We start from the raw sequence: 13,355 nt of genomic DNA on the forward strand, positions 1-13,355 counted from the left end.
CCATTTAGTTCAACCCTCAGGGAGCTGACTCACGATTCACCGATAATGTACTGCAATTCATTAAAAAAAGAGTCACACTTTATGCACATAAGTGCCATTGATGCTGGCAGACACATCCCTGGCATTTTTTGTTTGTATCTCTTTTTAAAAATCATAACTTGAATCATTTGAAAAGCAAATAACATGTGCTAACTAAGTCTATTTAAAATGTACAAGGAACACAAATGTAAGTTCCAACCATCCCTCTTAACTCTTATTGGTTTTTGTACAGCTTCAGAGTATATAAAGGGCAGTGCTAACCACATCTGAAATGAAGCCTCTTAAAATCAAATTTGGTGACAGCTGCCAGAAGAAAGGAAGAAAGTCAACAAGCTTTGCTTTATATTCAATTTATGCTATTTTTAGGTAGCTACTGTGGCAAAGTGGGAGCACTCTGAGCAGAACCTGTGACCAGGAAGACGTGAATGTAATTCATAAAAGGGTTAAGAAGAATAATTTATTGAACAAAAAATTCAAAGTTCATAAAAGGGTTAAGAAGGATAATTTATTGAACAAAAAATGCAAAGGAGAATAAATAGAAGGTATAAGCAAAATAAAATAGGTTACTGACATTATAAATGCTATGCCCCTCTGGGACTTCCTTAACTTAATCATACACACTGCTGGTACACAGAATCAAAGGACTCTTTTCTAACTTGTGGCCTTCCTTTTCCACAGTATACCGACCTCCTCTTCCTCTTCTCCAGACAAGCCTTTATAAGTCTTGTGGTAAAACTCCAGCCTCACAAGAAGGTCATCATTGTTACCACAGAGACTCCTGGATCTTTGTTTTTTATGTTTCTCCTGCTTTATGCACCTTAATTTCAATTTTGGATTAGTAAAGTATATCTAATCTAAAATACTCTAATCTAATTTAATTGTATGCTGACCTTTAAATGTTTTATTTTTATTTGTTTTGACCCCTGCCTTGAAAATGGTCCTGTGGTTTGTTATGTTGTCTTTATGAAGCAAAACATTGCATAGTGGTTCTGATATGTTTGTGTATTCTTTGATTTATGGTGCTATTTTTTGCATGAAGTGTCATAGCGGTGCAGTACTGACTCACAGCTCCAGGATACAGGGTTCATATCGCAGACCTGGGCTGTGCCTGTGGGGCATTTGTTGTTATTTTTGTTCAGTCGACAGATGACCCCAACTTGAGCCTGTGCGGTGGGTGTGAGTAGTATGTATAGAGATGGTCTAGTGCATCACCCAGGGTTTGTTCATGCTTTGTACTCAGACTCTGGCCCTCATGACCCTGAACTACATCGAGTTTGGTGATAGGTGGATGGTTTGTTCCTGTATATTTAGTTATAACAATATAACACAAAGTATTTGTATTGAAATTTTGACAAAATGTTTAAAAATTGCTGACAAAAGTTTACAGTGATTAGGTTGTAAACCTCATTTGTCTGCAGGCCTCATTCTTCAAATAATGACAAGCATTACTTTACTCTGTTTTAAGTGTATGTGCCAGACATCTGACTGTTAGAAGGTTAGTAGATTAACCAAATCAGTGCTTTCATTGCCATATGCTATCTTATACAACACATTTAAACTGTCAGATGGTGTGGCAGAATTTAATACACTGGGGACAATCAAATCATGACTTTATGGTGGTTTTATTAGTTAATGTCATATTACCTCTATATAGTCTTTGGAGTATGTCAGGCTCAATTGCTGATTTTGTTGCTGGACCATTCAATTTAAATTACTAAAAATTGCTGGGCATGTGTCATTTTCTAAGTGCATGCCTACCTTCCGGAACAGTCAGGGTCATCCCTTTTTTCTGATAGCCAGTAATGTGCTGCTTGACAGAAAAGTTAACAGGTATGGAGCGTTCAGTTGAAATCTCAGCTCTTTTTTTTCTTTTTGCCATTCTGTTGTGATATGTAAAACATGAGCCTCCAGACAGACAAGCTTCTCTTTTGTTTCTGAGGCCCAAAACACCCGCGTTTTTAATTTCCAGTTGCAGCATTATTTACATTCCAAATGAACATTCATTGGTTGTCAGCTCTCATGTCCGAGAAGCCTGTCCCTGCGACTAAAGACAATAACAAAACCTGTTTGATTTGTTGGGGCAAACTACTTGGTCTGAGTCATTGGCTATGTCAGACTATGTGACTGGCTTCGTGGGGTGCACTGCCGACTGCCTTGGACTCGCTAAAATTATGTAAATAAAGGCTACAGCTGGAAAATTATTGTATTATTTTGCATTTTATTTCATTTAAATTTATACTGTATTTTGTGTAGTTTGTACAGGGTGAGGCAGAAAGGACGGACGTCTTTGAAATGGCTAGAACTCACCACTAGGTGAAGTGACAGATGTGTGGTAGGTGGCGTTAGGTTCGCGAAGTCTTAGCATTTTTTTATTTTCTTTTTAGTTGAAGCCATGGAGCCGTGGACAATAGAACACTGCGTTTTTGCGTACGACTGTTTTGTCAAGAACAACCAATCTATTACTGCAGTTCAGCGTGAGTTTTGTTGCCATTTCAATATCCACAGAAATAAAGTTGTTCCCACTCGTAACACTATCCTATGTTGGGTTAAAGCACTTCGTACATGAGGTACACTAATGAACAAAAGACCGCCGGGGGCTACACGAACGGCATGTACCCCTGAAAATGTGGAAAGCGTACGACTAGCCCTGCTGCGCAGTCCAAGTCGATCTGCTCGGAAGCATTCTTCTGAACTTGGCCTCAGTAATTGTTCGGAGCACTATATTGAGATGATAAACAACTCCTTTTTACCTGAATTACAACGAAAATGTATTCCTATCCGGCGTGTGTGGTTTCAACAGGATGGGGCGACAGCCCACACAGCTAGAGCATCAATGAATGTTATTCGCACTCTCTTCCCTTGGTCACCTCATTTCCAGGTTTGGTAATAATAATAATAATAATTCATTACATTTATATAGCGCTTTTCTCAGTACTCAAAGCGCTATCCACACAGGGAGGAACCAGGAAGCGAACCCAGAATCTTCCACAGTCTCCTTACTGCAAAGCAGCAGCACTACCACTGCGCCACCTGTGAGGACATTGGTGACATTCATTGAACTCTTTGGTCCCCTGACTTATCCATGTTCAATTATTTCTTGTGGGGTCACCTCAAGGCACATGTATACGAGCATAAGCCCCGTACATTGGAGGAACTGAAGGCTGAAGGAAGCCATTCGTGTGAAAGTCGCCCAAATCGACAGAGCGATGTTGAAAAGAGTGGAGGCCAACTTCCATGAATGCCTTCAGAAATGCATCAGTGATAACGGACACCACATGGGAGATGATGTTTTCCACACTTGATTTTGTCAAATGCTATTTCAATATGAACTCAAATCTTTCAATAAATTTCTTTGTAAAAAAAAATTAACAATTTTGTGATTTTGTAAAAAACGTCTGTCCTTTCTGCCTCACCCTGTAGTTAAAACAACACCTATCATGCTCATTGTTTATGCAGTATACTCTCTATTATCACATCTCTGTCATACTTGACATCAAATTAATACCCTTGCCTATTGAAATCTTAATTGCAATTTCTTTTGCACTACTAAATGTAAGAGAGAGCTGCTTGCTTTATCAGTCATTGCATAGGAAAGTGAAATCCACAATATATTTGTGTTTTGTGAGGGGTTCAAAGTGTATCTTCTGTTCTAAGTGTGTTTTCTTTTGGAACAAGATAGTAACCATGAGTTATGAGCGTACGAAGAACTTCGGGCTATGAAGTAATCTGCGACACAAGGAATCAATTAAAATGAAATAAAACTATAATGATAAATCATCTCTTTCTCTGTTTGTGCAGTATTTCAGATAGGCTTGCTGTCAGTTACAAGCGGGTTCATGCTGCCTTTAAAAATTAATGAATAGTGTCTTTTTTTGTTTTTTTGTTTTGGACAAAACAATCTGAAAACTTGAATTCACCTCATCAAATATTGAATCCACTGTTAGTAGACAAAACATTTTAATAGCAGTGAATTTTATGTTTATGCAGTAGATTATATGAACAAACAACTCTTTGCAGTTTGGCTTCAAAAAATAATTATTTTTCAAATCCAAGCCCATTTGAGGTATATTCTTAATTTTTAAAGTGTAAAGAAAACTTTTACATTAAGAAAGATGTTCAAATATTATTTATGTTCACTTTGTGAGTTGACATATGAGACCAAAAGTGCAGAAAACCTAAAATTCTATGCAAACTGTTTGGAAGAAAGTACTAAAAAATGTGAGGTGAAGTACCCGTGCTTATCAGAACCTAATCAGTAACACTAAACAACAAAAGTGCAATTCTTTCAATCATACGTTTTTCACTGAATATTGAGTATTTTATATTGAATTTCTGATTTGCCAATTCACAAAACACAAAAGGGATCACTTAATGGATTTCAGTGAGGCATAGACACAAAATATGTATGGTCCTAAAATCGAGACAGAGTCTACCTTAGAGTGTCTGTGAAGTTAAGAAAAAGAAGGGGGAATCATTAACACATCTGGCCCAAATGACAAAACAATATTCTTTAATAATTAAAGAATTTATTAAAATTATTAAATTATTAAAATGTATTTTGTCATGGGCGGCACGGTGGCGCAGTGGGTAGCGCTGCTGCCTCGCAGTTGGGAGATCTGGGGACCTGGGTTCGATTCCCGGGTCCTCCCTGCGTGGAGTTTGCATGTTCTCCCCGTGTCTGCGTGGGTTTCCTCCGGGCGCTCCGGTTTCCTCCCACATTCCAATGACATGCAGGTTAGGTGGATTGGCGATTCTGAATTGGCCCTAGTGTGTGCTTAGTGTGTGGGTGTGTTTGTGTGTGTCCTGCGGTGTGTTGGCACCCTGCCCAGGATTGTTTCCTGCCTTGTGCCCTGTGTTGGCTGGGATTGGCTCCAGCAGACCCCCGTGACCCTGTGTTCGGATTCAGCGGGTTGGACGATGGATGGATGGATGGATATTTTATCATTAACAAAATAAGGACAAAAGAAATCTAAACAATGATTAGATAAGAAAGGCAAATTAAAAAGCTGATAAACCACATCAATGACCCAAAAATCCAAAATCAGAAACTAAAGCAAAGGTTTTAAAATCCAGATAATCAAAATATAAAATTCTTTAAAAAGCAGCTAGAACACAAAGACCAGACGTATTTACTGTAGCTAATCCCACAGTCCAGGGGCCTCATGTATAAACGGTGCGTACGCACAGAAATGTTGCGTAAGAACATTTCCACGTTCAAATCGCGATGTATAAAACTTAAACTTGGCATAAAGCCACACACATTACCACGGTAGCTCATACCCTGTCGTACGCAAGTTCTCTGCTTGGTTTTGCAGACTGGCGGCACCCAGCGTCAAAGCAGTGCTACTGTTCCTGTGTGGTTTCCCTTTCTTTTTTAGATCCACATCCCTGACGCGGCTTTATAAATATACTGAAATTAACAGCATATTGTTTATTAGTTTAATGCATCTGATTGTAATTAACCTATAACAATATAATGGTCCACAGAATGGTCCATTGCCACAGCGGATCATCTTTTTCCATATTACTCTCACTGCACCACTCGGAATATTTATATCACTGTATCTGAGTGTGAATCACAGCAGCAGCTGAGCGGAAAGAGAATTATCAGGATACAACATCAAGCACACGCTGCCTCAGCCATTCGCTATTTGAAATGCTCTCATCTGACTAACGCTTCAGAGCCTTTCCTGTTCGGACCTCGTGGTTCTCAAACACTTTCATCCCAAGAGCTCTAAACGCACTCAATCAGTCCATCAAGTGCTCCTTGTTGAACTGTTTGTACTTGCAAGTTACTGTGAGGTAATTGTACTTATGATACAGTTATAATATTGCACAAACTGAGCCACTTTATAAAGCACATATTTACATAAGATGACGATATAATTTTTAAGATGAAATGCAGCAAAACATATTTATTATATTATACAGATAAATGTTTAACTAGGCGGCACGGTGGCGCAGTGGGTAGCGCTGCTGCCTCGCAGTTGGGAGATCTGGGGACCTGGGTTCGATTCCCGGGTCCTCCCTGCGTGGAGTTTGCATGTTCTCCCCGTGTCTGCGTGGGTTTCCTCCGGGCGCTCCGGTTTCCTCCCACAGTCCAAAGACATGCAGGTTAGGTGGTTTGGCGATTCTAAATTGGCCCTAGTGTGTTCTTGGTGTGTGGGTGTGTTTGTGTGTGTCCTGCGGTGGGTTGGCACCCTGCCCAGGATTGTTTCCTGCCTTGTGCCCTGTGTTGGCTGGGATTGGCTCCGGCAGACCCCCGTGACCCTGTTTGGATTCAGCGGGTTGGAAAATGGATGGATGGATGGATGTTTAACTACACGGTACCGTTGTGCTAGCGAGAAACTTGAGCTTCGTTCACAGTTTGTTCCTGCCTCGTGCTGTATTCATGCTGTGGCTGGCACGACACTGGAAGGATAAATGGATAGAATAATTAAGCATTACGAAGATATTTCGATGTTCCTTAAAAGTTTTGAAGAATCGGCATTCTAAGCTTACAGATGGCTTAACGTCTATTACAGAGCTGATTGTGTGGCAATTGGGTATTTGGAGAAAGAAAAGTAAGGACAGGAACTGGGGGTTAGTACGTTTGAAAAAGACAGTACTTCTGTAATAAAGTATTTCATCGAAGGTCGCGCATGGCGCAGTAAACATCTTGCATAAGACATGAACAATCACTGCTCCACCGTGTTCCCATGTTTAATAACATGCTTTAACTCATATCATCATGAAAATTATATCTCATATACTTCTCAGTATTTTAATTATTCAGAGAGCTATAATATTACGAATGTAATGGATTCTGTGTCCTGTTGTAGGAAGAGCACGTAGTGATTCAAGAACATAGAGCACATAGAAGATCAAATACAAAACAAAGCATTTAACGTGCTACGTTAGTTACGATGGGATTTGAGAAACTAGTAAATTAAACGATTTTAAGATGAAGTTTATGATGTTCTACTTTAATGACAAAAAAACTATGTGATTAAAGTGGAAATTTCGAGATTAAAGTTGACATTTCGTGCTTTTTCACACTGTGTGCCTTTTTTTTTCATGACACTCAGACGGTGGGCTACGAGTCGCATTTTCACGCCGACTTTGATATGTGACAACTTCTTTTTTATTTTGGGCACTGTGCGACTTTGTGAACTTGAGCTCTCAAGTTTCTCCGACACGCTATGTCACTCGATCAACTTCCTTTTGTTGCTTATATAACTGTTTAAACCAACAAATAGTACGTTTTTCTTTGCCTCCATTTGGTATTTGCTGAAATTCTTTTATTTTTCCTCAAACTTTTGCCATTGCCTTTTTACAGAACGCTGAGCTTAAGGGCTATTTATATTGATTTGCATATTCAAAGAGGCGTAATTCTGGGAGGAGTTGTGGCGGGACAGCAGGCGCATGCACGAGTTTTACTTTTCATGCTGACCGGGATTTATGTAGCGGAAGAACGTGGAAGTTGGTGAACGCACAGATTTATGCATCTGGATTTTTCTGTGCATAAGCACATTTCGGCTTTTGTGCTTACGTCATGTTATAGTGCAAATTCTACGCACGGCGTTATGCATGAGGCCCCAGGTCTTTTAAAAGCTGAGGGTGGTCACTATAGCTGCATCTTACACATTACCCATGCTTAACAATAATACAAAAATTAGAAACCCAAATCACACTATATGAAAATAATAAATCAAATATAAATCAACAAAAAAATGTACAAAAAAAAAAATAACTAAAATAAACAAACCTAAACCAAAGAAATCAGAGACCACTGACACAGACCTGGTTTAATCGTAACAGCAATTCACTAAACAATCATTGTAACATGGTTACATTCCCAATTATTCATTTTTTCTTTTGGCTAAAGCATTTCAGTCAGCCTCTCCTAAGGTAACCCTCTAGAGGTTAAATAAACTCACAAAGCTATGTGTCTTGGAATACATTACCAAGGTAAATAATATATATTTGTTTTTGTGGGAAATTGAAAAAAGGAATACATTACATTTCTATCGACCTACTTTAATAAATATTTTTACATAACTCAAATGAAAATAAAATTATATACATTTGCTTTGTTTTACATACTGTAGAAGTTTGAATTCCAAAGTGTTTTGCTTTACAATGGTCCTGGAAGACACATTATAATATATCCACACAGACATAAGGACGATATGTCTGTTATGGTGCAGTCAGGGCTGTTTCCAGGTTTATTTGTTTCTTTACTCTTTTGTTTATTGTTTAAATATTGAATTACTAGTTTTGTTTTTGGTCTTGTTCTGCCCTTCTTATATTTATGTAATATTATGATTTATATTGCTATGCTGTTGTTTATTAATTATTGTATAATTTTGTATTATATTAAATTTATATATACTCATTGTTGTCCTTTGCTCTGTCTCCTCTATGTGGAACCAAAGGGAGTAGGGCCACCTGATTATAACAGTATAAAAGGAGACATTGCTGTTTGTGGCTTTCTGATTCTTGATGTTGTTATTCTAATTGTGCGAGGATACTCTGATTTTTGAGCTTTGTTATAACTAAGGTATTGTTTTTGAAAAGTGTTATTGGCTTTGTTTGCTTTTTTTTCTGCCCTGCCTTTTTGTGTTCTTTTCTTGAATTGTTCTTAAAAAACATTAAAAGAATTGTTTTGTTTTCTTTGGACAGATGTTTTTTTCATGTTTTTCCCCAATGACCTTCTGATATTTTATAATATTTACATTTTAAAAAGATTAGCGACATGGCCCGGGTAGGCTAGAGGCTTCTATAAAGCAGGTCATACGTTAGACTCAGTGATTACTAAAGGACTAAAAGTTGATATAAAGCAGGTCATTGATACGAGTCTATCAGACCATTTTCTTCTACTTTTTAATATAGAAATAATGATAGAAAACACTCATGAGAAGCATATTGTTAAAAAACGCTTCTTTGACTCATCAGCAGCTTTAAAACTTACAAACATTCTAAGCAATCAGTCTGTTTATAGTGCCAACTATAATAGCGAGGATAATGTAAATAGTAAGTTGGAAAGATTTAATACAAAGGTGAGAGTTGCTGTTGACATAGTTGCACCTGAAAAGACAGTTAAAAAATTTTCTAGCATTGTTATACTATGGTAGACCCAAAGAGTGTCTGATTTAAAGAGAACATGCCGTAGAGCTGAGCGTAAATGGAGGAAGACTAAACTAACTATCCACTATGAAATATTAAAAGTTAAAATAACAGAGTACAATAACACGGTCCGTCTTGAAAGGCACTGCTATTTCTCTAAGATTATAAATAACAATGCTAGTAATCCCAGAGTCTTATTCTCAATGATTGATCGTCTGTTAAACCCAGGTAACTCAAAGGAATGCCTCCTAAGTACTTCCAGTAAAACCTGTGAGGCTATCGCTGTATTTTTCAATCAAAAAATTAATGATATTAGAAATAACATAGTATATCTCCCCAACACTAAGGATCCTCCTAAACCCCAGTATTCCGTTATAAACAAATTAAACTCTTTCACTAGGATAGATTTACCTGATTTACATAAAATAATTTCTCAAATGAAACCCTCCACCTGCGTCCTTGACCCAATACCAACAAATTTTTTCAAAGAAGTATCGGGCGTGCTAATTGATAATGTTCTTGACATAGTAAATTCGTCATTAGATACGGGGGTCTTCCCAGACTGTCTTCAGACTGCTGTAGTTAAACCCCTACTTAAGAAAAATAATCTCGACCCCTCTGCTCTTGATAATTTTAGACCCATCTCTAAACTGCCTTTCTTAAGTAAAATTCTAGAGAAGGCAGTCATTATGCAGTTAAATGAGCACCTCAATAAACATGCTATTCTTGATAAATTTCATTCAGGTTTTAGAACAAATCACAGCACAGAAACTGCACTCGTTAAAGTAGTAAATGATTTCCGGGTAAATGCAGACAGAGGTCATTTATCTGTTCTCATCCTCTTAGATCTGAGTGCCGCATTTGACACCATTGATCATAATATTCTGAGAAATTGCCTTAGTCAATGGGTGGGACTCTCTGGCAGCGTCTTAAATTGGTTTGAATCCTACCTGGCAGGGAGAAAATTCTTTGTTAGTTGTGGTAATTACAGCTCAAAGACATATGATATCCTATATGATGTTCCACAGGGCTCTATCCTGGGTCCGCTGCTCTTCTCAATCTACATGCTTCCATTAGGTCAGATTATCTCAGGGCACAACGTGAGCTACCACAGCTATGCTGATGACAGACAGCTGTATTTATCAATTGCACCTGATGACCCCGATTCTCTTGATTCACTAACACAATGTCTAACTTGTATCTCAGAATGGATGAATAGTAACTTTCTCAAATTAAATAAAGAGAAAACTGAAATCTTAGTGATTGGCAATAATGGATACAATGAGGCTATTAGAAATTAACTGGATGCATTAGGATTAAAAGTAAAAACGGAGGTAAAAAGCTTAGGGGTAACTGTTGACTGTAATCTAAATTTTAAATCACATATTAATCAGATCACTTGGACAGCATTTTTTCACTTAAGAAACACAGCAAAAGTTAGACCTCTTATATCATTGAAAGATGCAGAGAAATTAGTTCACGCATTTGTTTTCAGTCAACTAGATTACTGTAACGCATTCCTCTCAGGACTACCCAAAAAAGACATAAATCGTTTGCAGCTAGTGCAGAATGCAACAACAACAACAACATTTATTTATATAGCACATTTTCATACAAAAAGTAGCTCAAGGTGCTTTACATAATGAAGAAAAGAAAAATAAAAGACAAAATAAGAAATTAAAATAAGACAACATTAGTTAACATAGAAAAGGAGTAAGGTCCGATGGCCAGGGTGGACAGAAAAAACAAAAAAAAAAAAACTCCAGAAAGCTGGAGAAAAAAAATTAAATCTGTAGGGGTTCCAGGCCACGAGACCGCCAAGTCCCCTCTGGCAATTCTACCTAACATAAATGAAATAGTCCTCTTTGTAGTTAGGGTTCTCACGGAGTCACTTGATGCTGATGGTCATATAGACTTCTGGCTTTTAATCCATCCGTCATTGTTGGAACATCATGGTACTTTGGGTAGATGGTGGTGTGCAAGCCACCACCAAAAGGACACCGGAAAAGGAAACAGAAGAGAGAGTAGGAGTTAGTATAGATTTTAGAGCCACCATGAATAGTTATTATAATGAATTGGATATACAAAGTATCAGGATTTAAATTACAGTGAAGTTATGAGAAGGCCATGTTAAAGTAATGTGTTTTCAGTAGTTTTTTAAAGTGCTCCACTGTATTAGCCTGGCGAATTCCTACTGGCAGGCTATTCCAGATTTTAGGTGCATAACAGCAGAAGGCCGCCTCACCACTTCTTTTAAGTTTTGCTCTTGGAATTCTAAGGAGACACTCAGTTGAGGATCTGAGGTTACGATTTGGAATATAAGGTGTCAGACATTCCGATATATAAGATGGGGCGAGATTATTTAAGGCTTTATAAACCATAAGTAGAATTTTAAAGTCAATCCTGAATGACACAGGTAACCAGTGTAGTGACATCAAAACTGGAGAGATGTGCTCGGATTTTCTTTTCCTGGTAAGGATTCTAGCAGCTGCGTTCTGCACTATTTGCCAACAATTTATGTCTTTTTTGGGTAGTTCTGAGAGGAGTGCGTTTCAGTAATCTAGTTGACTGAAAACAAATGCGTGAACTAATTTCTCCGCATTTTTCAATGATATAAGAGGTCTAACTTTTGCTATGTTTCTTAAGTGAAAAAATGCTGTCCTAGTGATCTGATTAATATGCGATTTAAAATTTAGATTACAGTCAACAGTTACCCCTAAGCATTTTACCTCCGTTTTGACTTTTAATCCTAATGCATCCAGTTTATTTCTAATAGCCTCATTGTATCCATTTTTGCCAATCACTAAGATTTCGGTTTTCTCTTTTTTTAATTTGAGAAATTTACTATTCATCCATTCTGAGATACAAGTTAGACACTGTGTTAGTGAATCAAGAGATTTGGGGTCATCAGGTGCAATTGATAAATACAGTTGTGTGTCATCAGCATAGCTGTGGTAGCTCACGTTGTGCTCTGAGATAATCTGACCTAATGGAAGCATGCAGATTGAGAAGAGCAGCGGACCCAGGATAGAGCTTTGTGGAACACCATATAGGATATCATGTGTCTTTGAATTACAATTACCACAACTAACAAAGAATTTTCTCCCTGCCAGGTAGGATTCAAACCAATTTAAGACGCTGCCAGAGAGGCCCACCCATTGACTAAGGCGATTTCTAAGAATATTATGATCAATGGTGTCAAATGTGGCACTCAGATCTAAGAGGATGAGAACAGATAAATGACCTCTGTCTGCATTTACCCGCAAATGATTTACTACTTTAACGAGTACAGTTTCTGTGCTGTGATTTGTTCTAAAACCTGACTGAAATTTATCAAGAATGCAGCTGCTAGAATCCTTACCAGGAAAAGAAAGCACATCTCTCCAGTTTTGGTGTCACTATACTGGTTACCTGTGTCATTTAGGATTGACTTTAAAATTCTGCTTATGGTTTATAAAGCCTTAAATAATCTTGCCCCATCTTATATATCGGAATGTCTGACGTCTTATATTCCAAATCGCAACCTCAGATCCTCAGCTGAGTGTCTCCTTAGAATTCCAAGAGCAAAACTTAAAAGAAGTGGTGAGGCGGCCTTCTGCTGTTATGCACCTAAAATCTGGAATAGCCTGCCAGTAGGAATTCACCAGGCTAATACAGTGGAGCACTTTAAAAAACTGCTGAAAACACATTACTTTAACATGGCCTTCTCATAACTTCACTGTAATTTAAATCCTGATACTCTGTATATCCAATTCATTATAATAACTATTCATGGTGGCTCTAAAATCTGTACTAACCCCTACTCTCTCTTCTGTTTCCTTTTCCGGTGTCCTTTTGACACCGGCGCAAGCCACCACCATCTACTCAAAGCACCATGATGTTCCAACAATGATGGATGGATTAAAAGCCAGAAGTCTGTATGACCATCAGCATCAAGTGACTCCGTGAGAACCCTAACTACAAAGAGGACTATTTCATTTATGTTAGGTAGAATGCCCAGAGTGGACTGGGTGGTCTCGTGGCCTGGAACCCCTACAGATTTTATTTTTTTCTCCAGCTTTCTGGAGTTTTTTTTTGTTTTTTCTGTCCACCCTGGCCATCGGACCTTACTCCTTTTCTATGTTAACTAATGTTGTCTTATTTAAATTTTTTATTTTGTCTTTTATTTTTCTTTTCTTTATTGTGTAAAGCACTTTGAGCTACTTTTT

This window comes from Erpetoichthys calabaricus, chromosome 11 (assembly GCF_900747795.2).
Source record: "Erpetoichthys calabaricus chromosome 11, fErpCal1.3, whole genome shotgun sequence".
In the NCBI taxonomy this organism is placed as follows: domain Eukaryota; kingdom Metazoa; phylum Chordata; class Cladistia; order Polypteriformes; family Polypteridae; genus Erpetoichthys; species Erpetoichthys calabaricus.